The 25312-nt window shown below is 43.8% G+C and overlaps 1 protein-coding gene across 4 annotated transcripts in view; it reads left to right on the top strand.

The window, feature by feature from the left end:
• Positions 1–25312, top strand: part of SMYD3 (SET and MYND domain containing 3) — a 790876-nt gene that overhangs the window by 565491 nt on the left and 200073 nt on the right. The window lies entirely within an intron of this gene.

Here is a 25312-nt window from a genome sequence, read left to right as displayed (position 1 = left end):
TATTAATTACACTCATAGTGTTGTACAACCATCACCACTATTTATTTCTGAGACGTTCTTGTTGTTGTCCCAAATAGATCTACCCCATTAAGCAATCATACTCAAGTCCCTGCTTCTTTAGCCCCCAGTAACCTATAACATACTTTCTGTCTCTGCATTTAACTGTTCCAAGTACCTCTGTCATGTGAGTGGAATCATTAGAGTACTTGTTCTTCTGTGTCTGGCTTCTTCACTTAGCATAATGTCCTCAAAGTTCATCCATGTTGTAGCATGTGTCAGAACTTCATTCTTTTTATGACTGAACAATAGTCCATTGTACATATATATCACATTTTGTTTTCCTTTTCCTTTGTCCATGGTCATTTGGGTTGTTTCTACCTCTTAGCTATTGTGAAATAATGCTGCTATGAGCATTGGTACAAGTGTCTATTTATATTAGGTATTTATTGTATAAGCATCTATTTTAGATCCTGATTTTAATTCCTTTAGGTACACACTTAGAAGTGGAATTGCTGGTTCACGTGGTAATTCTTCATTTAGTTCATTGAGGAACTACCAAACTATTTTCTACTCAGTTACACTATATTATCTTCCCACCAGCAGTGTGTAAGCATCCAAGTTTCTCCACATTCTTACCAACAGGTGTTAGTTTTCATTTTTTTTATATGAGCCACTCTGATGAGTATAAAGTGGTGTCTCATTGTGGTTGTCACCAAGTGTCTTGCTAGAAATATAGCTATTAAACAATGAAATACATTTATGATAAAAATTGAAGACATCAAGCTATTTCAGACATGAGTTTGTAATTAGGTTACTGGCTTAGAATTATTTGTTCAATACGAATCATGTCTTGATAGGAGCTATCAGGTTTAAAACCCTGGGAGCTCAGAAAATGAAGTTTTATTGTATTTTTTAGCTGAAGATTAATGATCTGCTTTCCCTCTGGAAAGGCGATTGAGAGAGGGGTGGGATGTCACCTAAGCAGGGCTGTTAGCAGTGAGACACCTCCTGGTCCACACGTCCCTCTCAATGAAATGCTGTGAGCCAGGCCTCAGAAGAGCCTACCTGTGACTGTACGTTTTAGAATTCACTTGCTCACAAGTGTTGGCAGCCTTGGCCCAGGTTTAGCACAATGTTTTCCCTGGAGAAATGCCACGCTTTGGATTTCCTTGTCTACACACTATGTTATTGTCAAACCTTTTAGCTGGGATCAGAAAGAGGTTGGTTTGTCTGGGCATTGCTGCAGTAGCACCTACACATGACCTCCAGTATGAGCGCCTGCCAGAGGAGCCTGTTCTCCCTTCAGGGCAGGTTAGGACCGAAGATGCCTCTGCTAGGGGCTGGGGCTGCTCCCAGCATCTGATCACTCCCTGACTTGTGGGGCCCCTTTTCCCATGCCTTACCTTGTACTTCCTCTTCCGTCCTCATATACGCCCAGCTCTCCAGGTCTCATTTCCCTGGTGCCACTGATGCTTTGGGGGCTGGGAAGGGCCCTGGTGCCACTGATGTCTGTGGGTTGTGATCCTCATCCCTGCAGGGCCACTTGCATTACCGAGTAACCTGGACAGAGTCCCTCACCAACAGCATGCCCTCACCAGCCATGTCTCACTTTTTCTCAGGGGAAATAATCTCTGTCACTGTTGATACACAGCTAGGATTAAGTGAGGTCACATGAGAGGAAAGCACATTGCTAACCCAAAGTGTTGTTACTATATGTCAGAAGCTTCTGGAAGAGAGAAGGGGTCCTCTGTGGCTCACAGCACAGAGCTGAAAGGAAGATGCAGATAATCCCTAAAGTCAATCCTCCAGGGCTCCACCAAGGGACATCCCTAGGTGTCTTTTACACTCACGTGACTCAGTTGCTCTGAGATGTCTTTTAACAAATCAGTCTTCTTCCTTCTGTTCCTTTGCTTCTCCATATTTGGTATTGTTAAATAAGTTCATTAACTGTCTTCTGGTGTAGGGCCAAAGTGTCATCTCTTTGATTCATGTCCGTGCCCTGACTAAGTTCAGAAGTCCACAGGGAGCCATGGCTGACTGGAACACCCCCATGGAAAAATGCTCCACGTGCACATTCCCCAGAACAGATGCTGACGGAGTCTCAGGGCTGATTCATCAATCAGACCTTTGCTGGAATGTAGGTCGTGTCAGGGCTGCAGAATCTGGGGCGGCCTCTGTCATCCAAAGGCAGAAGCATCTCGCTACACATTGGGAAGGAGTGGGAGGAAACTCAAACCTGAGGCTGAGAAATTACTCTTTCCTCTCTACTCTGTCCCCCTCCCACAGGCTTCCAGCTGTGTCCCTGGAGATGTTTGCGGTATGGATGGGGACAAGGGAAAGCCAGCCAGCCCTAATTCTATGTGCTGTCCTTGATTTGAATGGGCTCTTGAATTCTGGGCGTGGCTGTATTTGTTGAAGCTACCCCTACCTATGTATGCGTACTTTCAGGTAAAAGTCTTATGTCTTCTGACCGTCAACATCTGTCAGATATTTATTAAATTCCTACATGTGCCTAGCTTTAGGTGGACAAGGCCTGTCCCATCTGTTTGTTCCATTCTCAGGTGGTTAGATTAGTGTTTAAAGTAATGCCCATATCATGGGATTCTGTTCTCTGCAAACCTGTGAGTGTTGCATGGAGGAAAAGTCCCATCCATCACAACACACTACACCCCTGATCCTGGCCAACTGGTAGGCAGGTGTGGGCCATTGATAGCAAGGGTTTGGGAAATTGGGAGCTGCTGTGAGACTTTGTCATCAATCAGCCAACAGATTGTCTCCGAACATCCTCTCTGCCCCCAGCAGCACACAGAAAATCACTTGAGTTTAGACCCCACCAATGCACTCTTTGTTAGAGCACCACAATGTGTGAGTTCTTTTTGATCAGAAACGACAGTTTATGGGGATATATTTGTAAAGTAAATCAGGAAAATTTATTAAACATTCATTGCATTAAGTATTGTTAACTGCCAGAAGGATATTAGGTGTTGGAAAGTTAGACATTGTAATAGGTATAAATCTCAGTCCAAAAACGATGGTGTGCAAGAAATAACACTTAAATTTTATTCTATAAAGCCACCCAGTTTCTGGCTGTTTCCTCTCTCCACTGGTGTGGTGGAAACTCAATCTCTCTCTTGAGGCTCTGAGGTCAGCCCCAGGACCAAGCTGTTTGGGGCTTAGGGTCTCAGCCAGCCATCTCTGCAGGTCTGGCGGCTCTCTGACGCTTCCCTGCCACATTCAGGATTTGGGAGCTTCCGGTGAAGCTGCATGAGGCTGTGTTCCCAGTTCTGCCTCCTCGGAAGTTGTACTGCCAAGGTGTCAATGCTACTAAGAATCAGCACCCAGGCCCCTGCTCCTTCAGACCCCCAGGCCTCCCCAATCTCCTCACTCTCTCCCCCTGAAGCTCTGAGCAGAGTCTACTCCCTGGGAAGGAGCAATGCAGAGAAGAATACCAGTTCTCTTCACTAGGTAGTGTTCCTTTCCTCCCCCGTATCCAACTAGCTAGTCATCTCTCATATAACGAATCAGTGGGAGTTTACTGCATGTCTTTGGCATGTCTGGCCCCATATTAGGCTTTGGATATATGCAGTTAAGCTAGATTTGTGCTATTTGCTGCATAGTTTGCCTGAAAGCAAATAATGCCTGAGAACAGGGATGGTGCCTCACGGTGTTCACAGCCTGCATTTAGGGAAGGAAGACATGAGAAAAATTCACAGTGAAATTGAGGATAAAAGAGGAGCAGTAAAGTGCTTGCGGGAGAGAAGACGAAGCTTGACAGACAGACTGGCTCCTCTTAAAAGGCCTTGTGGCATACATAGGTGGCATTTCAGGTGGGCCCTAAAAGGTGAGAAGGGTATTTTTGTTTTAGGATGGGAAGGGGGACAGGGCATCCTATGCTAAAGAAACCAGTCATCATAAAGTGCTGTAAATGACATAACTCGTCTGCGAAGTGATGGAACGATTAGAAATTATCTAAGTGGTTATAGCTTACCCTCCTATCTAGCTTGTTCTGTGCATGTTAGAATGCTTTCTGTGCATGTTAGTATGCTTTCAGCCTCATTAATAGAAAAACCACCTCGAACCAGTTAAAACTGTAAAATAAAGGGAACCGTATTAGTGCATAAATCACCAAAAATACAGCATGAGGTCAGGCTTCAGATATGGTTTAATAAAGACTCTTGGTAGCAAAATGGCTTCTGAGTGTCAGGTGTCATGTTGACATTCCCCAAGATCTGGAAGAAGAAAGCCCCCCCTGACCAACCTCCAGAACTCTTTGGGCTCAGCCTGATTGGCTCAGTAGGGCCCATGCACAGCCTCCCTTCCCAGGCTGTCTCTGCGTCAGGTGAGCACCATTCACTGATTGGCTCAGCTCCGGTTATTGCCCATTGCTGTGGCGAGGGAAGCAGGGGCTTGAGGTTGAGTCCTCATATTACATGGCTATCATTATGGAGCACCTACCTCATGCCAACCACCGTGCTTGGGATTTTACTTAATTGTCTCCAGTTCTGAAGAGTTTTTTGAGGTAAGTACTCTTTTGTCAATTTCATTTGAGAAAAACTAAGACTCGGAGAGGAAATACACTTGACCAAGTCTCCATGCCCAGAAAATGGCTGAACCAGGGGTGAAACCAACCTCTCTTTCCAGAGACTGAGCTCTTTTCCATTATATTATGATGTCCTCAGAGGTAGCTGCTACCATTGCTACTATGTTTGGGAAGCTCTGATTGTTAGGGCTGTGTGTGTGTGTGGGGAGGGAGATGGTTTGTCTATTTAATAACGTAAAGAGAAACTGCCTCCTGCTGACTCTGGTGCGTTATGCTAGCCCAGAGCGCTGGAGTCCCTTGGGAGCATTATAAACACAGAGGTGCCTGGCCTCCATGTAGCTCAACAGAATTAGCAGCTGGTGGTGGGACCTTGGAAATTGTATATATTTTTTTAAGTTTCAGAGGTGATTCTGTAGCACAAATAGGTTTGGACCCCCTACATTAGACAGTAACCAGTCTCTTCTCCCTCTCGTATGACAAGGTTTCCACTATGTATGACTGCTGTCGCAGCTCCTGGGCCATTTTCCCCATTAGGTTCACATGTGGTGCTTAAGAGCTGGAGCTTTGGAATCAGAAACATGGAGTTCAGATCCCCTCTCCACTGTTTAATGTCCTATATATATCTCGGGTAAGTTTCTTAATAAGCCTAAGGCTTAGTTTTCTTATTTGTAAAGTGGGAATAATAATGCAGCCTGTATTTTAACAGCTGACATGAGGAATAAGTTGGGAAAACATAGGTGATGTTCTTAGTATGATGCTGGCACACAAGATTCAATGGATACTAATTATTAATGAGCTTCCCTGGTTCCTTCAGCTCTTTTTAATCATGTGTTTTCTGGATCCCTATCTTTTACCCCTAATTTTTGATGCATTCTAATTTTTCTCTTAAAATGTGATTCCCTCCACTTTCTGAAAGGAGGGTGGTGGTGTGGGAGGGTATATGTTAGCACAAAACTCTTGCAATTTAACCACATCAGCAGGCAGTAGGACTGTGACCTCCAGTTGGCTGAATGCAAAATCTCTGCATGCAGTATGTCCCAGATAGTAAACATTTTGGAATTTCCCAGCATGTTTAAGTTTCTTTCTCTTGGGAAATGTATCAGTGGGTGATCACACAAACATCTGGATTCTTCAAGATTGTTTTGGACATTCTTCAACTTGACTACAGGCCTAACCTGTGTTTGGAGGCCGGTTTCATCATACGAGTGGGTTGTTTCCAAGACTGCGATCATCCATTTTATCTAGTGTCGATCTGCCGGCCTTTCCCCGTTCAGCTGCAAGTGATGATTAATTTGAAATGAGGTGCACACTTCCAGCGGACCGTCAACTTGCCTCCTCAACATGCACACTGACATTTCCATACAGTGTTGATGTGTTGGTTTGGGTCTGTTTGCTTTGGTTACTTGATCCCCAAATACACATTTATTTGCCGTGTCTGTCTGAACCAGTTTTCTTTAAACTTCTGTAAGATGAGACTCTGTTAAGCTTGCTGAAGGTAGTGCGCAGCCTGTTGCGAGGCACGTTTATGAAGGTGCTCTGCCGCCTTGCTGTTGGGGTGGGTCACCTTCCCATTGGAGGAGCTGAGAGTGGAGCAAGGGCGAGAGTCTCGAGTTTTTGATGGTGTGCAGGCTGAGCTGCGCAGGCGCAGTAAAGCGGTCACTGAACGTCATGAAAATGCCCCATGCTGGCTGTTCCAGTCAGCTTATGGAGGCATTTACCTCTGGCCCTGACGTTGCATATAATTTTGTTTAGAGTTTCATAATAGCATAAGAGCCCTGGGCTCACTGAGCAGCTGTGGAAGTAGTCGGTCTCATTTGGCCCTGCGACAGGATTGACGGTGCAGTTTCAGAGGTCAGGAATGTGTTTCGAGGTGGCCGTGTTCGATTACAATGCCAGAAAACACACTCAGGTACCTCCAAGAAATGGACAATTCCTGTGTACCAGCTTCGCCCAGACCCCCTCATTCTTCTGAGGACTAGAGGGGGAAAAACTGGTAATGTTCTACAACATTTCTTTAAAATAACAGGCACCTAACCATCCCCAAATCCAGTTTCAGTGGTAACGAGAGCCATTGGTAACTTGCAAAGAGAACGATCAGGTGTAATGGAAGATGTTTGTAATGTAGAGATTAGAAGGGGAGAGTTCCGAAGTCAGGAGACCTGAATGGTGGCCATTACATTGGTTCCCGCGGGAGAAATGAGGCTGACTGAAGCTGGGACAGAGGTCATGTAGACCGGAACACAGGGGCAAACTTGAGTTAGACCCAGGAGGTGGATTGGACAGGCTCAAGATACAATTGATGAGACGTGCAGACTGGTTTGCATGCCTGGGTAATGGCGCGGGGGGGGGGGGGGGGGGGTCATTTTGTTAGAAAATAAAAGAAGGGAAATAGGAATGAGGTAGAAGGTAATGGGTCACTTTTAAACACTGCTGTCTTTGAGGTGCCTGTTGGACAAATAGAATTATTTAACTGGTGACTACTATATTGTAATGCCAGTGGCGAGGCCAGGCAGGTACATGCTGGATTTGGGTAGACGGTAGAGAAACTGTGGAGCCAGAAAGCATTGGGCCATTCCATGTAATAGATTCTCACAATGGTGGGCAAGCACATAGGCAGGGGAAAACCTCTTCTCCGGCACACAAACAGCAAGAATGGCCCCTCACAGTAGTGGGCAGGCAATCTACCAACCACAATCCCCCATCTCTCTCAAGCATAAGCACCCATAACCTTACATAGGCCATACACACATGGTGCTACTACGCACCCATGCACCAATCAGGCAAAGTGCTTGCAGCTGGTAACCCCGCGAGCAAGCCTAACACAGCTGCCCCACATATTTATATTTGAGTTTCAGAAGTGAGGTCTAGAGTTGAAAGTCATCAGAATATAGATGCCAGTTGAAATGTAGGAATAGATGAGAAGCATAGGGCAAGGACAGGGTAAAAGGACTACAACACTTTAGGAGGTGGTGAAAAGCAGATATTATGGAAAGGAGACCAAAGAGAGACAACAAGAGAGCTGGTAGGAGACCAGAATAGAGAGATGTTACAAAGTCTGAGGGAAGAGGCATGCTTTTTGGGCAGGTGAGCAATGCCAGAACTAGGAGAAAGATTAAGATGAGGACTTAAGCATCCATTGACCTGAAAGCCCTATGTCATGCAGGACCATGGGGTATGCAGTTCTGTGGACTTGAGTGAGGAGGTGTCAGGTTGAGAGCAGCAAGGAGTAAGTGGGAAGCAAGAAAGTTGTGTATTGAAAACATTCTTGTGAGAATTTGGATGTGTAAGAAAGGAGAGAGAAATACACTGCCCTCATTCTCAAGGGAGATTTGTTTACATTGTAAGATAAGAGAAATCAACGTGCTTATTATATGTGTAGAGAAAGAAGCAATATGGAGGGAGAGGCTCAAAAATCTGGAATAGCCTGACCTGTGGTGGCGCAGTGGATAAAGCGTCGACCTGGAAATGCTGAGGTCGCCGGTTCGAAACCCTGGGCTTGCCTGGTCAAGGAACATATGGGAGTTGATGCTTCCAGCTCCTCCCCCCTTCTCTCTCTCTGTCTCCCTCTCCTCTCTGTCTCTCTCTCCTCTCTAAAAATGAATAAATAAATAAATTAAAAATATAGAAGAACTATCTTAAAAAAATCTAGAATAAGGGGAAATCAACATAGGTTCTAGAATAATGTTTCACAAATTCTAGTCTGGGACCAGCAGTATCAGCATCACCTGGAAGTTTGTCAGAAAATTAGTAGCCCTCACTTCAGATCTCTCAGAACCCTCCAGGTGATTCTGATGCACACTCTCTTTGGAGAACTGTCCTAGAGGGAGCAGAGCACAGCAGAGGGCTGGGATCCAGAGCCCAGGTTGGTGTACACACCTGGTACGAGGGTGGGGGGCAGTTCTGCAGGGTTCAGTTTCAAATAGTCATGCTGAATGGTCATGAAGTTGATGAAGTTTGCTCCTTATTGTGTAATTCATCTTCGAGAAGTAGGAAGCGGCATTGTCTACTGAAGGATCCCGGGGTAATAGCAGGGTTGATTGCGTCTATTCAAACATAATACACATTTAGGGTTTGGAAACATTGTCTTTTGGTTGAACTAGAATATAATTCATTTTAAGATGAAATATACCTTTATCCCTTCTCTCATTCCATTTCTTTTTCTCCTGGCTCTTTGTCACCAGGTGCAAGCTGTTTTACTGACTGGTTTCTGATTGCTTTGAACTCAAACTGTCCCCAACTCAGCCTTTGAACATTCTGGGCTTTTTGTTTGTGTTTTCCATGGGACTTTTGCATCATTGTCTTTGTTAGTGGCTACTCTGGGGAGGTTGTTGAAATCACATCATTTAGAACCAGAACAAAAGAAAATTAGAGGAAGAGTCTACCACACCAATATGAGAGATTTACAGATGCTATTTTACTAATACTCCAACACAAAAGATTTGAAACCAGTTAGAGAAAAGCAACACGTGTTTTAAGAAGAAAAATTAAACAATGTAAAAATCCTCTGCAGGCCCTGGCCGGTTGGCTCAGCAGTAGAGTGTCGGCCTGGTGTGCGGGGGACCCGGGTTCGATTCCCGGCCAGGGCACACAGGAGAAGCACCCATTTGCTTCTCCACCCCCCCCTCCTTCCTCTCTGTCTCTCTCTTCCCCTCCCGCAGCCAAGGCTCCATTGGAGCAAACATGGCCCGGGCGCTAGGGATGGCTCCTTGGCCTCTGCCCCAGGCGCTAGAGTGGCTCTGGTCGCAACAGAGCGACGCCCCGGAGGGGCAGAGCATCGCCCCCTGGTGGGCAGAGTGTCGCCCCTGGTGGGCGTGCCGGGTGGATCCCGGTCGGGCGCATGCGGGAGTCTGTCTGACTGTCTCTCCCCGTTTCCAGCTTCAGAAAAATACAAAAAAAAAAAAAAAAATCCTCTGCAGACATCTGGTCAAGGGTTCCCAGGACCTTTTTTTTTTTTTTTTTTTGCAGGACTTTTGATCTCAGATATGCTTCTTAGCTGCTCATGAGAGATGGTGGTCATTTCATTTTGTGATGCAGTATCATGGAGGACTTTGACAGAGGAGCAGTGTCTGGGCGTGTCTGTTTCTTATAGAAAAATAATGAACCTGATGTAATTAGCCATGCATTTCCTTTTCCTATTTCCTTTTCGTGAAAATACATCTCTATTCTAGTATAGGTGCACACTATCTGAAGGGCAAAAGACAGAAGTCTGAGGGACAGTGAGATAAGGCAAGGGCGAGGGACCCGTTGTGTGTGTTAGAACTTCAGTGTTGGCTGGTTGCAGAGGAGCAAGGTCATGCTGGGACACTTGCCATCGTGCAGAGCCTCAAGGCTTTAAAGATTCTTCTAAGAAATGCTTGACCACATCTCGTGGTGTGACTACAAAAGCAACAGAGCAGTCCTATCTCTAAATCCAGTAACACTCCTCAGAGCAAATCCAGTGAGCCCTCCTTGTCTGATTGTTTGTTCATCCTTAGGAATAAATAAATGTTCTTTGTAAAAACAGTTTTTATGGAACAAGCACATTTTTCTGCAGTACCTGGATTTTTTGATATGGAGGTTATAAACTATGAATTAAGTGGGCTTAGGAGGGAATTAATTAAAAAAACTTGTTATATTGAGGTTTCTTTGATATACAATATTGAATTTATAAATAATCCTTTCACTGTTATGATGGGTCTGCCTTCTATGATTGCTTTGTATTTGATGAGAAACTGAGACAAATGCCACTTCTATCTAAATCATAAATGTGATCTTGTCCCAAGTGTAACTAAAACTCCCACTGCTTTTAAAGATGATAATTCAGTCTCTCCCCCCCACCCAAATGTTAAGGAACACTATGCCTGAATTTATGTAGGAGAGTCACAGTTCTGCAAACCTCCCATAAGGAGGACACCGCAGTGCTGAGGGTCCCAGTGACCATGGATGTGTCAAAGCCAGACTTACGTGAGTAATGAGAGAGTCTCCTGCCTCACCTGCCTTGAGACAAGCATGGGAGCGAACGTTGAGAGAAAAAAAATAAAAAGAAAACGAATATCAAATTCTTTCTTTATGCAACAAGTTCTATGTGATCATTTTCCAAGTTAAAGGACCCTTTCTTACTTTAAATCTAACCATAAACAATTTTACCAGAACCAGTATTTGCACATGCTTTTAATATTGATGCTAACAGATCTTGCTCAGAAATGCCTTTTTTTTTTTTTTTACAGAAACAGAGAGTCAGAGAGAGGGATAGATAGGGACAGATGGACAGGAACGGAGAGAGATGAGAAGCATCAATCATTAGTTTTTTGTTGCGACACCTTAGTTGTTCATTGATTGCTTTCTTATATGTGCCTTGACTGGGGGACTACAGCAGACCAAGTAACCCCTTGCTCGAGCCAGTGACCTTGGGTCCAAGCTGGTGAGTTTTACTCAAACCAGATGACCCCACGCTCAAGCTGGTGACTTCGGGGTCTCAAACCTGGGTCCTCCGCATCCCAGTCCGACGCTCTATCCACTGTGCCTGGTCAGGCAGAAATGCCTGACTTTCTGTTTCCTTCTTTACTTTGGTTATGGCAGGAGAGAGAGGATTTTTTTCTTTCATATCTGAAATTTTTTTTTTATCAGTACCTTGAGCGTTTGTGTTTATAAAAGTTTGGCCTCTGACAGCTGTTTTGGGTTCAGCTGTGCATGGGAACCCTTAAATTAGAACTCCTTTGCAAGTGTTTATTCCCTTAAAACATTTCTTTTTTTTTGTTTGTTTTTGTTTTTTTGTTTTTGTTTTTTCATTTTTCTGAAGCTGGAAACAGGGAGAGACAGTCAGACAGACTCCCGCATGCGCCCGACCGGGATCCACCCGGCACGCCCACCAGGGGCGACACTCTGCCCACCAGGGGGTGATGCTCTGCCCATCCTGGGCGTCGCCATGTTGCGACCAGAGCCACTCTAGCGCCTGAGGCAGAGGCCACAGAGCCATCCCCAGCGCGCGGGCCATCTTTGCTCTAATGGAGCCTTGGCTGCGGGAGGGGAAGAGAGAGACAGAGAGGAAGTGCAGCGGAGGGGTGGAGAAGCAAATGGGCGCTTCTCCTGTGTGCCCTGGCCGGGAATCAAACCCGGGTCCTCCGCACGCTAGGCCGACGCTCTACTGCTGAGCCAACCGGCCAGGGCCCTTAAAACATTTCTAACGTAAATGTATATAAATTGAAAAAGGATTTAGAAAGGTTTTTCTCAGTTAGGTTTAATCTTTCCTGACAGCCTAGCATTATTGAATTCTTTTAATGATTATGTCCTGTTTGTTTGTCCTGTCTGGTGCTCCCAGAGGGCTCCTGGGTAGTTAGTTAACCAGGCGACACCTAGTGGCAGCACCAAGCTACTCATGGGTTGGCTTCTTGGAGGGGGCAAGAGTCTGGACACCAGTCTGGCCTGGGAGGGCACCTCACTGGTACTACCTGTTATAGAATCTCAACATTTATTTGACTACATATTCATTCTGTACTCAAAGGTCTGTTGAGCATCTGACATCAACCAGGTATTCTAGGTATTGGAGCTAGAGGTCTGAGCCAGCCAGACAAGATTTTGTCCTCTTAGAGCTTAAACTTTAATATAATCACAGTGGAATGGTTCAAATTAGGGGTTGGCCAACTTTTCTGTAAAGGACCAGCTGCTAAGTATTGTATTTCTGGTCTTTGTTATAACTATTCTACTCTGCCCTTGAGCACAGTAACAGCCATACATGATATGTAATTGAATGGCAGGGCTGAGTATCAGTAAAACTTTATTTACAAACCAGGTGGCTGATGTAACAGGAGCTGTAGTTTGACCTGGTAATACCAGGGCTCCCGTGGGGGCAGCATCCATGCCTTACGGCCTGGACCAGGATTTTGTTTCTCAGATTGTGAGCCATCTCTCCAGTCCGCATTAAGCAGTCATAAAGAATGAGTGCATTTCTCAGCATTTGCTGGTTAGTGCAGAATTACTGGCTGCTGCATTTGTCATGTTCTTGGAATTGTTTTCTCTGCCTTGGGTTTAATAGGTTTTCCCAGAATCCTCAGTGAGGAGCTCTCATCCTGATTCGTTCTACATGCCCTGTGTGTGATAAGCAGAATGGAAACAGGCAAATGCAGGTCTAAACCCTGAACGTGAATGAAGCATTTCATTCCTGCTCCCTTCCCACTGGGTAGCGGGGATCGACCTAGCCACAGAATCCCCCCAACAGAGGAACTTCCATTTACTCTGTGTGACCTGGCTCATTCTGGACGCTGTGGGTGATATAAGACGTGGGCTTTGCCCTCAGAGATTTCACAGTCACAGGAGTCAAATGGATGAAGTAAATGCCTGCCTGCTTTCCCCAGCTATGTTTCCCTACCTGTCACCTCACTGCAAGCAGGTGAGCATGACCAAGACCAGGCCCTGTCCTACAGGAGTTCACAGCAAAGCAAACAGAAAAAAACATCTGTAGTCAAATCCGATCAAATGACACAGCCTGTGGTGGAGACCTCCCTGTTTGGATGGCCGAGTTCTTCCTCTGTGTCATTCAGAAGACTTCCCCACCTGCCACCTCTACTCCTGAGAGACAAGTGTCATTATCACCCTCATTTACAGATGAGAAAACTGAGGCACAGGAAACCCAAACTGCACAGCTGATGCATGGCAGGGCTAGCAGACAAAACCATGCAGTCTGGCCTTAGAACCCTTCTCCTAGCCCCAGGCTCTGGAAGGTAATTCTGCTTTTTATAAGTGTGTATGCTGATGTGTGACATCCGGCAGGTTGCATTTATTTTGGCCAAAAATTAAAAACAAAGGTTCTGTAACAGCATTTTGTTCTCCGACAGAAACGTGACTATCCCCTGAATAGTGAGCATTGAAGTTAGAGGCAGTCTGATGCGAGGGCCTGGAGCCAGCCCACAGATGGATTGTTTGGCCAACAGAGGATTTTTAGAAATCTGAATTTGGACACTGCATTCGTTTCCTAGGGTTGTTGTCGCAAAGTACCACAAAATGGGCGGCTTCAAACAACACATTTATTCCTTCCCCATGCTGGGGAATAGAAGTCTGCAATTGGTGCCTGCAGAGCCGGTTCCTCCAGAGGTTCTGAGGAAGGGCCTGTCCCATCCTCTCTCGCTCCTAGTGACAGGTGGAAGTCTTTGATGTCCTTGGCTTATGAATGCGTCACTCTCATCTCTGCCTCTGTCTTCATGTGGAATCCTAGTATCTCTCTCTACACATCCTTCTTATAAGGATCACCAGTCTTATTGGATTAGGGCCCACCCTCCTCCTGTACCACTCCATTTTAACTAATCCTATCCACAGCGACTGTTTCTAAGTACTGGGGATTGGGACTTCAGCATATCTTTTTTGAGGGGGACATCATTCAACCCATAATTGACACCTTTAGACAGGACAGATGTTCCCTCATCATCTCTGCTCCCAACCCCACTATTTTTAACCAAGAACCGAGTGACAGGTCTTTGTTTCTGGTTTCTTAGCTCAGCAGAAACTGACTATTGCCTTCAAGATATTTCTGTTTGGTGGTGTGTTGGTAGTTGACTTTTCTGTAAAGGACTAGATAGTTAATATTTTAGGCTTTTTAGGCATTTCTGGACTTTCTACTCTGCCCTTGAGTACAAAAGAAGCCATAGACAATAAGTAATTGAATGGTAGGGCTTAGTATCAGTAAAACGTTATTTACAAATCAGATGGCGCTATACCACACGGTGTAGTTTGTCCAGATAGTGCTGGGCTTCCAGTGGGGCAGCAGAGAGAGAAGGGTGGAATGATATGTCTCCAGGCGTCTAGCTCCCTTCAGTATGAAGCTCAGTCTGTTTCCACTAGTGATGGTTTCTACCTCCTGATGGAGCAAAAAGCCACATTCCATAAAAGACCTCCCTAGTTTATTATAATAGTCGCATGCTTAAATAATATACACTCATCATGAGAAGATGGGTACTTCAGATTAGGCTGCACTGCCCTGAATTTTTATTCCTTTTCCCAAGTGTTTCCCAGGAGAGTTCTTTACTTAAGCAGGGGAAAGGGCTTTTCAGCCCTGAGCACCATAATTTGGTTTAGCGGGGATTGGAGGTAATGAGGGAAGGGGGAGGAGACTGGGAAGTGTGGGCAGAGGGGCAGTCTGATAACAAACAAGGAAGCCTCTTGAAGGATAAGGCTGGCTGAGCCAACTGGCCTTCTGACTGTCCTCACGAAGGCTTACAGAGCACTAGCCAAAGTCGGACACTTACTGCCTAGTCAGAGGATTTAGAATGACAGTAAAAAAGCTTTTGAAATAGTTCTTCCTTTTTCCCTCCCCTCTATTTAATTTTTTCCAATAAACATGATTTCTACTCATGGAGTAGAAAGCTACACTCCATAAAATGGCTCTTTAATTTTGGAAACATAAAATATCTGTAGGATTGAGTCAATTCTGTTAAGTGACTAACATGATAAATGGCGACTGTTGTACTTATATTTTACTGGACCACCAGCTGACTTTTAATTCTTTTTACAAATCCAATTAATTTCTCATGTAAATGGGCAAAATTTTTTGAGCACCTACCATTATGTTGGATACCACGAGAGACGTGAGAATGGGTAACATGTGATCCTTGCCATAGGGGAGCTTATAAATTAGCAGGGGCTAGAAAATGCATACTGACATCAATGATAGAACTGGGTGGGGACGGGGAAGGGGACAGGGACATAGAAAGGTTCCAAATTTCTCTGGATGCTCAGATCTGGAAGAGTTCATTCATTGTTCACAGAACCAGCATTTACTGAGCACTGCTATATAATGAGTATACATGAGGGGCCTGGACTTTGGAGAGAGACTGCCTGGACCTGGACTTGGCTCTGCTTCTTACTGGCTGTGACCTGAGGGAGGCACTTAACCTCCCTCTGCCTCAGGTTTCCTCATCTGTAAAATGGGGACAATGTTAGTATGCGCCTCATAGGGTTTTGGTGAGTGAGTTTGCACATGCTGAGGAGTGTGACCCATGCCTTCCTGGAGCTCACCTTCAGAAGATGGTAATAACAAATCAGCAGAGAGAGAGACCGGGTACTTGTTGTCCCTCACCTCTTCCCCTTCCAAGTGTACGCAGCAGCTTCTTGTTTTCACCTGACTTTATTTGGCTCAAACTTGTGAAAGTAGAGAGAGAAGCAAATGTCTGTAGCCACCTCATTTAGCAAACATGGTTTTAATCGCAGCAAAAGCAGCAAAGATTCGGTTACTTCATCAAAGCTCTGTGCACTTTGGACACAGCTTGGAGCTGTTTGTTGGAAGTTTTTGTCTTTGCCTTACCCACCCCCCCAACAGCATCCTCATTTCATGACTTTGCCTCTCTTTAGTCAAGGGCAGCAGTGGGGTCTGTGATGTGGAGCCCCCAACCTGTGTGGCAGTGAGGTGCTTTGTGTGATGGTTGTAGTGGTAGTGGTGTCATCATGTATTTATCATCTGCTTCATGCTAGACACTGTGACAACTGCAAATGCTCTCTGTTGGCTAAGATTAGGCCAGGCTCCTGTAACCAATGGATGCAACCAGAATTCAACAGCTCGGAGGAGATAAATGTTTCTTTCTCAGTAACAGTCCAGTGTGAATGTTCCAGGTTGGCAGGTGTCTGTTCCATGCTGTTACTCGGAGCTTGGATTCCTTACCCAGTGTTTCTCCCCATCCCATGAGGGCTTGTCTCCTTGTTCTATCCAGGAGAAGGGGAAGGAGCCCAGGGGCCCAGCCTGCAGCCTCAGGCTTAGGCCCAGGAGTAGCACTCAGTGCTTTCACTTGAAGAGAACTTAGCAACTGGCCGAGCGTTGTCCTGGGTATGTGATTCAGTCCTGGGAGCAGGGAGAACAGATCCTAGTGAACAACAAGCAATCTCCCACACATCCCACATTGTAGGCTTTATTCTGTACATATGAAGAAGAGGAAATTGAACTTGGAGAGGTTACTTAACCCAGTAAATGTGCCTGAGATCGTGAGACTGGAAATAGGAGGGCTCATATTCTAACGCATATCAGATAATCCCTCTTCTCCATCACACACCCCTGCACACTCCCACCTCATCGGAGAACCACTTGGGGTCTATGGGGGAACTTCACGTATGTTAGCCAGCTTATGGCTTCAGAAGCTTGTCTCTAACTGCCAGACTTACCTAGCCAGCTAAAGTGTTTTCATGCTTAGACTCAGAATGAAAATATAGCATAATCCTGCGGCATTAAAATCTGATTTCCTTGACCTTCACTTTCAGGAGATAGCAGTGAGGACAGGGAAACAATCTGGTATCGGGTACTGATTAAAACATTCTGGGACATGGCCTGAGTCCAAATGCATTCAGATCAGTGCCCCTGCTCACTTGCTACAATTGAAGTGAGTTGCCTTGGAACATAGCGAGATCAGCAGTCATCAAGGAGAAGGGCTCAGTGCTTGCAGGAGACTATGCTTGCAAAGACAGCACAGTGTTCATGTCAGACTTCCCTACAGCCAGCTGCTGGCATCTGGGCCTCTTTTAATCACTTATCAGCTATGTAACTGTGGATACATTTCTTAATCTTCCTAAACTTCAGATTTCTCACCTGTAAAGTGGGGTTAATCAAACCTGCTTCACAGCATTGTTTGAAGGTAGTGATCATGTAACAAAGGGCCCACCCAAAGTAGCATGAGGTCCTCCCTCAGGAGGAATAATGCCATCTAATCAGATTAGAGTGTGCATCCTGTTAACAATTTGTGTAAACTAAAACTGCACAGTAGCCAGTTTCGGTGTAACTAGGTGTTCAAATGAAACACATTTTTATATGTTTTCATCATCCTTATGATAAATGTCAACAAAATAATGCTTTTTAGAGACACGTGATTTTTAATTTAATTATGTTTACACAGATTCTAGGGCCACCCCGAATGCATCCCCCCTCCCCCATATTCCCTCAACATCTCCCTTGCTCCCCTCCCCACAGCGCCCTCCCCCCTTCCCTCCAGGTTTATCCCATCCTATCATCCCCTTTCCCTCTGTCCTCTTTTCCTCTGGTCCCTTTGATCCCTCCTCTATCTCAATTACGTTCCTCAGTTCTCATTATTCCTTGGATTCCTCAAATGAGTGAGGTCATATGATATTTTTCTTTCTCTGCCTGGCTTATTTCACTCAACAAAATAGTTTTCAGGTCCCTCCATATTGTTGAAAAAGGTAATATTTCCTTCTTTTTCATAGCCCCATAATATTTCATTGTATATATGTACAAAAGCTTTTTAATCCACTCGTCCACTGACAGACAGTTGGGCTGTTTCCAGATCTTCGCTATTGTTAACAAATGGGACTATATCGATATAAATAGCTTTTGCACAGCTAAAGACAATATGAACAGAATAAAAAGACAAACCACACAATGGGAGAATATATTCAACAATACATCTGATAAGGGGTTAATAACCAAAATTTATAAAGAACTTGTAAAATTCAACACCAGGAAGACAATCCAATAAAAAAATGGGCAAAAGAAATGAATAGACACTTCTCCAAAGAGGACATACAGATGGCCAATAGACAGATGAAAAAATGTTCAACATCACATCATTAGAGAAATGCAAATTAAAACCACAATGAGATATCACCTCACACCAGTCAGAATGGTGCTCATGAACAAAACAACACAGAATAAGTGCTGGCGAGGATGTGGAGAAAAGGGAACCCTCCTGCACTGCTGGTGGGAATGCAGACTGGGGCATCCACTGTGGAAACTGTATGGAGATTCCTCAAAAAATTAGAAATGGAACTGCCCTTTGACCCAGCTATCCCACTTATAGGAATATACCCCAAGAACACCGTATCACCGACTGAAAAAAAGAAATGCACCCCCATGTATATGAGACACATGATTTTTACACACACTTTGAGAAGTAATAAAATCTCCCATTAATGCTAATATCTTTCTAAAGAAGGGAAGACCTAGTGGGGTGACAAAAAGTAAATCACCTTCTTTTGCCTTAATGTGGTCTGAACTTGAAAACCATGCAAATGGTGCTGGTAGGTACTTATTCAGGGGTTTCTGTGTGTATTTGATAGACACCATTTATCTCCAATAGAGGACTCCAAGCTCCTGGCTTTTTTTCTTTCTCAGTTAGTTTGGATTTTCTCAGATCCCTTTGCTGGCTTGTGTACTGTTAAGTGAATGAACGGAGTGTTTCTGGGTCCATGCTGACTGATTTACACCAGGGTGGCTAGCACATTAGCACAGAAACAGGGTCTGACAGGGGCTGGCTGGCCGAGACCCAGCACCTGGGCTCCGTGTTCCCCTGCAGTAGAGCGAGACTGTGGCTGACGCTTGGAAGGCTCATACATGGGGAGCTCTGGCAGGTGTCACAATCATTGCTACTGATGGAAGACGCGGCTATGGTCCTTCTATTGTTAATGATGACCTGCTCACACTGACCACCTTTTGTTATGCTTCATCCCCTGGGTGGTCATCAATTAATTATTGTGATTAATTCTCATAGCGACCCTCTGTTCATTTTAATTCATCCAAGAGATTCATCAAATTCTTAGTTTAAATAAGTACTCTACCAGAGTTATTTTTTATTTTATTATTTTGCCTCCCCTTTGGACTTACATAGAATTCACAAGTACTTACCTTTTTGATGAAATAAATCAGTTTAAATAGTTTCATCTGGGTGATATATTATACAATTAAGTGAGAAAATAATTGCAGTTACAAACATTTAGAGGTGACTTTCACAGGACATGGTAGCAAACCCTGAAGTCTGGAAGTGTCACAGTTTTATGTGACAGAATATTGTCAGCTTCTCTCACGATCGGGGATGGGAAGAGGGGACATTTCCTCAATGGCCTGTGAAAGCATCTTCCACCAGCCCTTGGAACTCACCCTCCATTTGTGAATAGCAAGAGAAAGAGGCAGACCAGAGAAGGCCAACCTCTGTAACATGGGAAGGACATGGGCAGCACAGCGTTATTCATTGGAGCATAGGTCATGTGTGTTTGTGTCTACCATCTACACTGTGACATGAGCATCATGATGTCCATTTTATAGGGAAGCAAACTCAGTTTCAGGGAGATTGAATAACTTTAGCAAGGTCATAAGATTACAGGATGTCAGAGCTAGGATGTAGTACGCCATGAATATCTTAAATTCAAAGCCCTCTACTTTTGCTTTATAGTGGTTTACATTATGCAGCTTGGTAACAAAATGTATCAGGCCTTGAACTTCTTCAATCCCCTGCTATGGATAGTGTCCTTTTTCAATGTAATGCAAATTCTGACCCTGTTTATTGAAAACTTCTAACCATTCATTCTTTAAAAGAGTTTGGGCCTTGAAGGGTGACAGGCATCTCAACTGTGTGCTGATGGCCCTCTCAGGCAGACGACAGCCTGGCACAGGCACAGAGGCAAGGACATCGTGGGCTCGGCAGGAAATGAGGACGAGTTCAATTTGAGGAGACCCGAGTGAGTCAGTAGGGGAGGTTTCATCAGGAGAAGACTGAAGACCTAGGCCAGGAGCTGGGAAGCCCTGGGAGGACCTCTTTGGAGGGAAAATCCAAGTGCTCAGAGCTGTTGTCTCAGATTGTTCTGGCAGCAATATGTAGTAGATTGAAGCAGTGTCAGAAGAAACTGAGGGACAAGAAACAGTCATCTGTATAAGCCGTTAGGGAGCCAGAGGATTCTGGATTTTCATTCAATGCTTCAGAAACCATTAACTGTGTCACAGGTATTCCTCCAAGCTATAAATAAATACTGCACTACACTGGGCAAGGGTTCAGGGTTTGGGAAGTTAGGAACACCCTTAAGCCAGAAAGTAAATTCTCAAAAATTAAATATTCCCTGCAAGTGCTGGGTAAGCAGTGGAAATATGAAAACATGAATCCATGCCACGCCTGCCTGTTGCTTTATACCAGCCATTCCACTGAGACCTGATTTCTCCTGTGGCTATTTGGGTAAATTAGTCACAAATGGAATTATTCAAGGAATGATGCATTTACTTTGCATTTAATGCTTTGCCATTACCCCTCTGTTGAGCTCTTTGATGTCTACTGCTTTAATTGAGAAGAAATTCTTGAGTCATGCCTGCCCCTGAGCTGAGGGCCCCAGGAAGTCTGTGTCACACTGGAGGCAGGCCGATCGTGAGCCCCCCAGATGAACTAAGTCTGTGTTGCATATGCCTCATTTTTTTTTTATATGGCCCAGGACACATCGCCTGAGGTATAGACGCCAGATGTGGGCACAGGCCAGCGTTCTCTGCTTCTCTGGCTGAAACAACTTTGCAGTTTCAGGGACAGTTCCAGGTTTCCACAAATGCCCCGGTGCTAGTGGCTCTTCCCAGACAGCTTGTTCCTGATCCCTCAACCATTATTGACCAGCAGCTACATGCCTGGCTGTGTCTTAGGCATTGACAGAGGAAGTCGCACATGTCAAAATGGTGTTTGGGGTACTGAGCTTCTCTCCATTTCATGTATCTGGTAACTTTTTCATAATTTTAAGAACAGATGAGACGTTTCAGTCATATTTGAAATGTGTATATTCCTACTAGACAGTGAAAGATATGAAAAGCTATAATGATACAGATAATAATGGTCCTAGAATACCATGTAAGAATAAGAATTATGGTGTTTAAAGACTTTTCAGCCTCCTTCTTCTTTCAAAAAACACCCTTCACCATACAGTGACCAGGAGGTTGAGAAACAGCTACACAGATTATACTTGTGATGAGATCAGGGGCCATCAATAACATTGGTCCAGCAGCAATGAGGACAAAGTTATTGGAGGATGGAGGGCTGAGGTAACAGGGTAGAGCTGGGTACACTCAAAGTGCCAACTGCAGTTAGTGAGAAGCCAGCAAATTTTTTGCAGAACTCTGAGAAAACTCAGAAATGAAAGAAACCAGGAATTGAGGAGGGTGGGTTGATGCTGGGAGCTTGAAAGAGAAGGCATGTTGGAGCGCCTGCGTAAGATCCTCCCTCTCTGCTCCATAGCCAGGCATGGTGCTCACTCATACTCAGTTTCCATTTCAGGAGGAGGGCCCCAGACCTCAGGTATCGTAAGGGTTGGGGGACGGGAAGAAAAGGGGCACTGGATTTTCAGAAAGTCTCTTTAAGGGCAAAATCTCTACCAGCCAGGTTTATGCTCTATTGCTTAACATAGAATTTAAAAAGAATCCTGTGCCTAGAAAAAAGACTGGAAGGAAGTACATGATAATGCCCTATTAGAGAACTCTTGGTGATTAATTTTTTCCTCTGTTTTTCACATTTGATTTAATGTATGCCTGTTATTTTCATGCTAAAAACAGCAAAATAATGCAGAAAATTCATTGTAATGAAGAAGGGACAAAAGTGGTTCTCAAGGTTTAGTTAATGTGTTCCTGAGAATTACCTGTTTAAAATTAACTATTATTATTATTATTTTTTAAGATCAGTTTTAGGTTCATAGAAAATTGCCTGGGAAGCACAGAGTTCCCACATTATCTCGTCCCCACACAAGCACAACCTCTCCCAATACTGGCGCGTCCCTCACAGTCATACTTGTTATATTACTGAGCCCATTCATTGCTGGTGGCTGTAGGTTCTATGGGTTTGGACAGATGTATAATAATGTGTGTGTCCACTGTTGTAGTGGACATAGAGCAGTTTCACTGCCCTAAACATTCTCCGTGCTCTGCTGATTCATCCTTCTCTTCCCGCCACCCACTAGCAGTCACTGATGTTTTTACTATCTGCGTCCTTTTGTCTTTTCTAGAATGTCATATTGTTGGAATCATACAGTAGTAGGTAGCCTTTTCAAATAAGGGCTTCTTCAGTTAGTAAAGAATACTTTACTTTTTGAATGTACCACAGTATATTTATCCATTCAGTGACTGAGGGGCATCTTGGTTGCTTCCAGGTTTTGGCAGTTATAAAGAAAGCTGCGGCCCTGGCTGGTTGGCTCAGTGGTAGAGCGATGGCCTGGCGTGCAGGAGTCCTGGGTTTGATTCCCGGCCAGGGCACACAGAAGAAGCGCCCATCTGCTTCTCCACCCTTCCTCCTTTACTTCCTCTCTCTCTCTTCCCTCCCGCAGCCAAGGCTCCATTGGAGCAAAGTTGGCCTGGGCGCTGAGGGTGGCTCTGTGGCCTCTGCCTCAGGCGCTAGAATGGCTCTGTTTGCAACAGAGCAACACCCCAGATGGGCAGAGCATCGCTCCCTGGTGAGTGTGCCGGGTGGATCCCGGTCGGTCGCGTGTGGGAGTCTGTCTGACTGCCTCCGCGTTTCCAACTTCAGAAAAATAAAAACAAAACAAAACAAAAAAACCCAAAAAAAAGAAAGCTGCATTTTATATTATTCCATTTTCTTAGCATATTACACTTCTTTTCAAATTATGTTTTTAGTGGGTACCCTAGACTTTGTAATATACATTTGCAACTAATTCAAGTCCACTTTCAAATAATTCTATACCACTCATCAGTAGCGTAACTTTTAGTAACAAGACAATCCTAATTTCTCCATTATGTTGGTTATATGATTGCTCATTCTTTCACTTATATATAAGCATGCATTATTGAATACATTGTTGCTATTTTTATTTTTAACAGTCTTTGTTTCTTTGATGAAATAAAATAAGAAAAATAAAAGTTTTTATTTTACCTTCCCTTCACTTGTTCCTTCTCTGATGCTCTTTCTTGCTTCATGTTGATCCAAGTTTCTGAACTAGAGCATTTTCCTTTACTCTGACTTAGTTTTAACAGGTCTCCTAGCAACAAATCCCCTCATTTAAAGTTTTTTTTATTTAGAAAATTAAATTTAATGAGGTGATACTGATCAAGAAAATCTTTATTTCTCCTTTACTTTTGAAGAACATTTTCACAGGGTACAGAGTTCTAGGTTGGTGACTTTTTTCTTTCAACGTTTTAAATATTTTACCCTGTTCTCTTCCTGATTACATGGTTTATGAGAAGTTGGATGTAATTCTTTTTTTTTAAATTATTATTAATTTTACTAGGGTGACATCAATAAATCAGGATACATATGTTCAAAGAAAACATGTCCAGATTATCTTGTCAAACAATTATGTTGCATACCCATCATCCAAAGTGAGATTGTTTTCTGTCACCTTCTATCTAGTTTTCTTTGTGCCCCTCTCCCTCCCCCTTTTCCTCCCCCCCTCCCCCCGTAACCACCACAGTCCAGGGGTCTCCAAACTTTTTACACAGGGGGCCAGTTCACTGTCCCTCAGACCATTGGAGGGCTGCCAAATACAGTGGTCCTCTCACTGACCACCAATGAAAGAGGTGACCCTTCCAGAAGTGCAGTGGGGGCTGGATAAATGGCCTCAGGGGGCTGCATTGCGGGCCGTAATTTGGGGACACCTGCACCACACTCTTATCCATGTCTCTTAGTCTCATTTTTATGTCCCACCTACATATGGAATAATGCAGTTCTTTGTTTTTTTCTGATTTACTTATTTCACTTCATATAATGTTATCAAGATCCCACCATTTTGTTGTAAATGATCCAATGTCATCATTTCTTATGGCTGAGTAGTATTCCATAGTGTATATGTGCCACATCATCTTTACCCAGTCTTCTATTGAAGGGCTTTTTGGTTGTTTCCATGTCTTGGCCACTGTGAACAATGCTGCAATGAACATGGGGCTACATGTGTCTTTACATATTGATGTTTCTGAGTTTTGGGGGTATATACCAAAACTCAGAGGGATTGCTGGGTCATAAAGTAGTTCTATTTTCAGTTTTTTGAGGAACCATCATACTTTCTTCCATAATAGTTATACTACTTTACATTCCCACCAACAGTGAATGAGGGTTCCTTTTTCTCCACAGCCTCTCCAACATTTGCTATTACCTGTCTTGTTGATAATAGCTAATCTAACAGGTGTGAGGTGGTATCTCATTGCAGTTTTTATTTGCATTTCTCTAATAACTAAAGAAGATGAACATCTTTTCATATATCTGTTGGCCATTTTATTTCTTCCTGAGAGAAGTGTCTGTTCATGTCCTCTTCCCATTTTTTTATTGAATTGTTTGTTGTTGAGTTTTATGAGTTCTTTGTATACTTTGGATATTAGGCCCTTATCTGAGCTGTTGTTTGAAAATATCATTTCCCATTTAGTTGGCTGTCTATTTATTTTGTTGTCAGTTTCTCTTGCTGAGCAAAAACTTTTTAGTCTGATGTAGTCCCATTCATTTATTTTTGCCTTCACTTCCCTTGCCTTTGGAGTCAAATTCATAAAATGCTCTTTAAAACCCAGGTCCATGAGTTGAGTACCTATGTCTTCTTCTATGTACTTTATTATTTCAGGTCTTATATTTAGGTCTTTGATCCATTTTGAATTAATTTTAGTACAAGGGGACAGACTGTAGTCAAGTTTCATTCTTTTGCATGTGGCTTTCCAGTTTTCCCAGCATCATTTGTTGAAGAGGCTTTCTTTTCTCCATTGTGTGTTGTTAGCTCCTTTATCAAAAATTATTTGATCATATATAAGTGGTTTTATTTCTGGACTTTCTATTCTGTTCCATTTGTCTGAGTGTCTATTTTTCTGCCAATACCATGCCGTTTTGATTGTCATGGCTCTATAATATAGTTTGAAGTCAGGTATTGTAATGCCCCCAGCTTCATTCTTTCTCTTTAGGATTGCTTTGGCTATTTGGGGTTTTTTATAGTTCCATATAAATCTGATGGTTTTTTGTTCCATTTCTTTAAAAAATGTCATTGGAATTTTGATGGGAATTGTATTAAATTTGTATATTGCTTTGGATAATATGGTCATCTTGATTATATTTATTCTTCCTATCCAAGAACAAGGAATATTCTTCCATCTCA

Source organism: Saccopteryx bilineata, chromosome 1 (genome assembly GCF_036850765.1).
Source record: "Saccopteryx bilineata isolate mSacBil1 chromosome 1, mSacBil1_pri_phased_curated, whole genome shotgun sequence".
NCBI classification, from domain to species: domain Eukaryota; kingdom Metazoa; phylum Chordata; class Mammalia; order Chiroptera; family Emballonuridae; genus Saccopteryx; species Saccopteryx bilineata.
The sequence above is the reverse complement of the archived record's forward strand: the minus strand, read 5'-3'. Positions and strand labels throughout refer to the sequence as shown.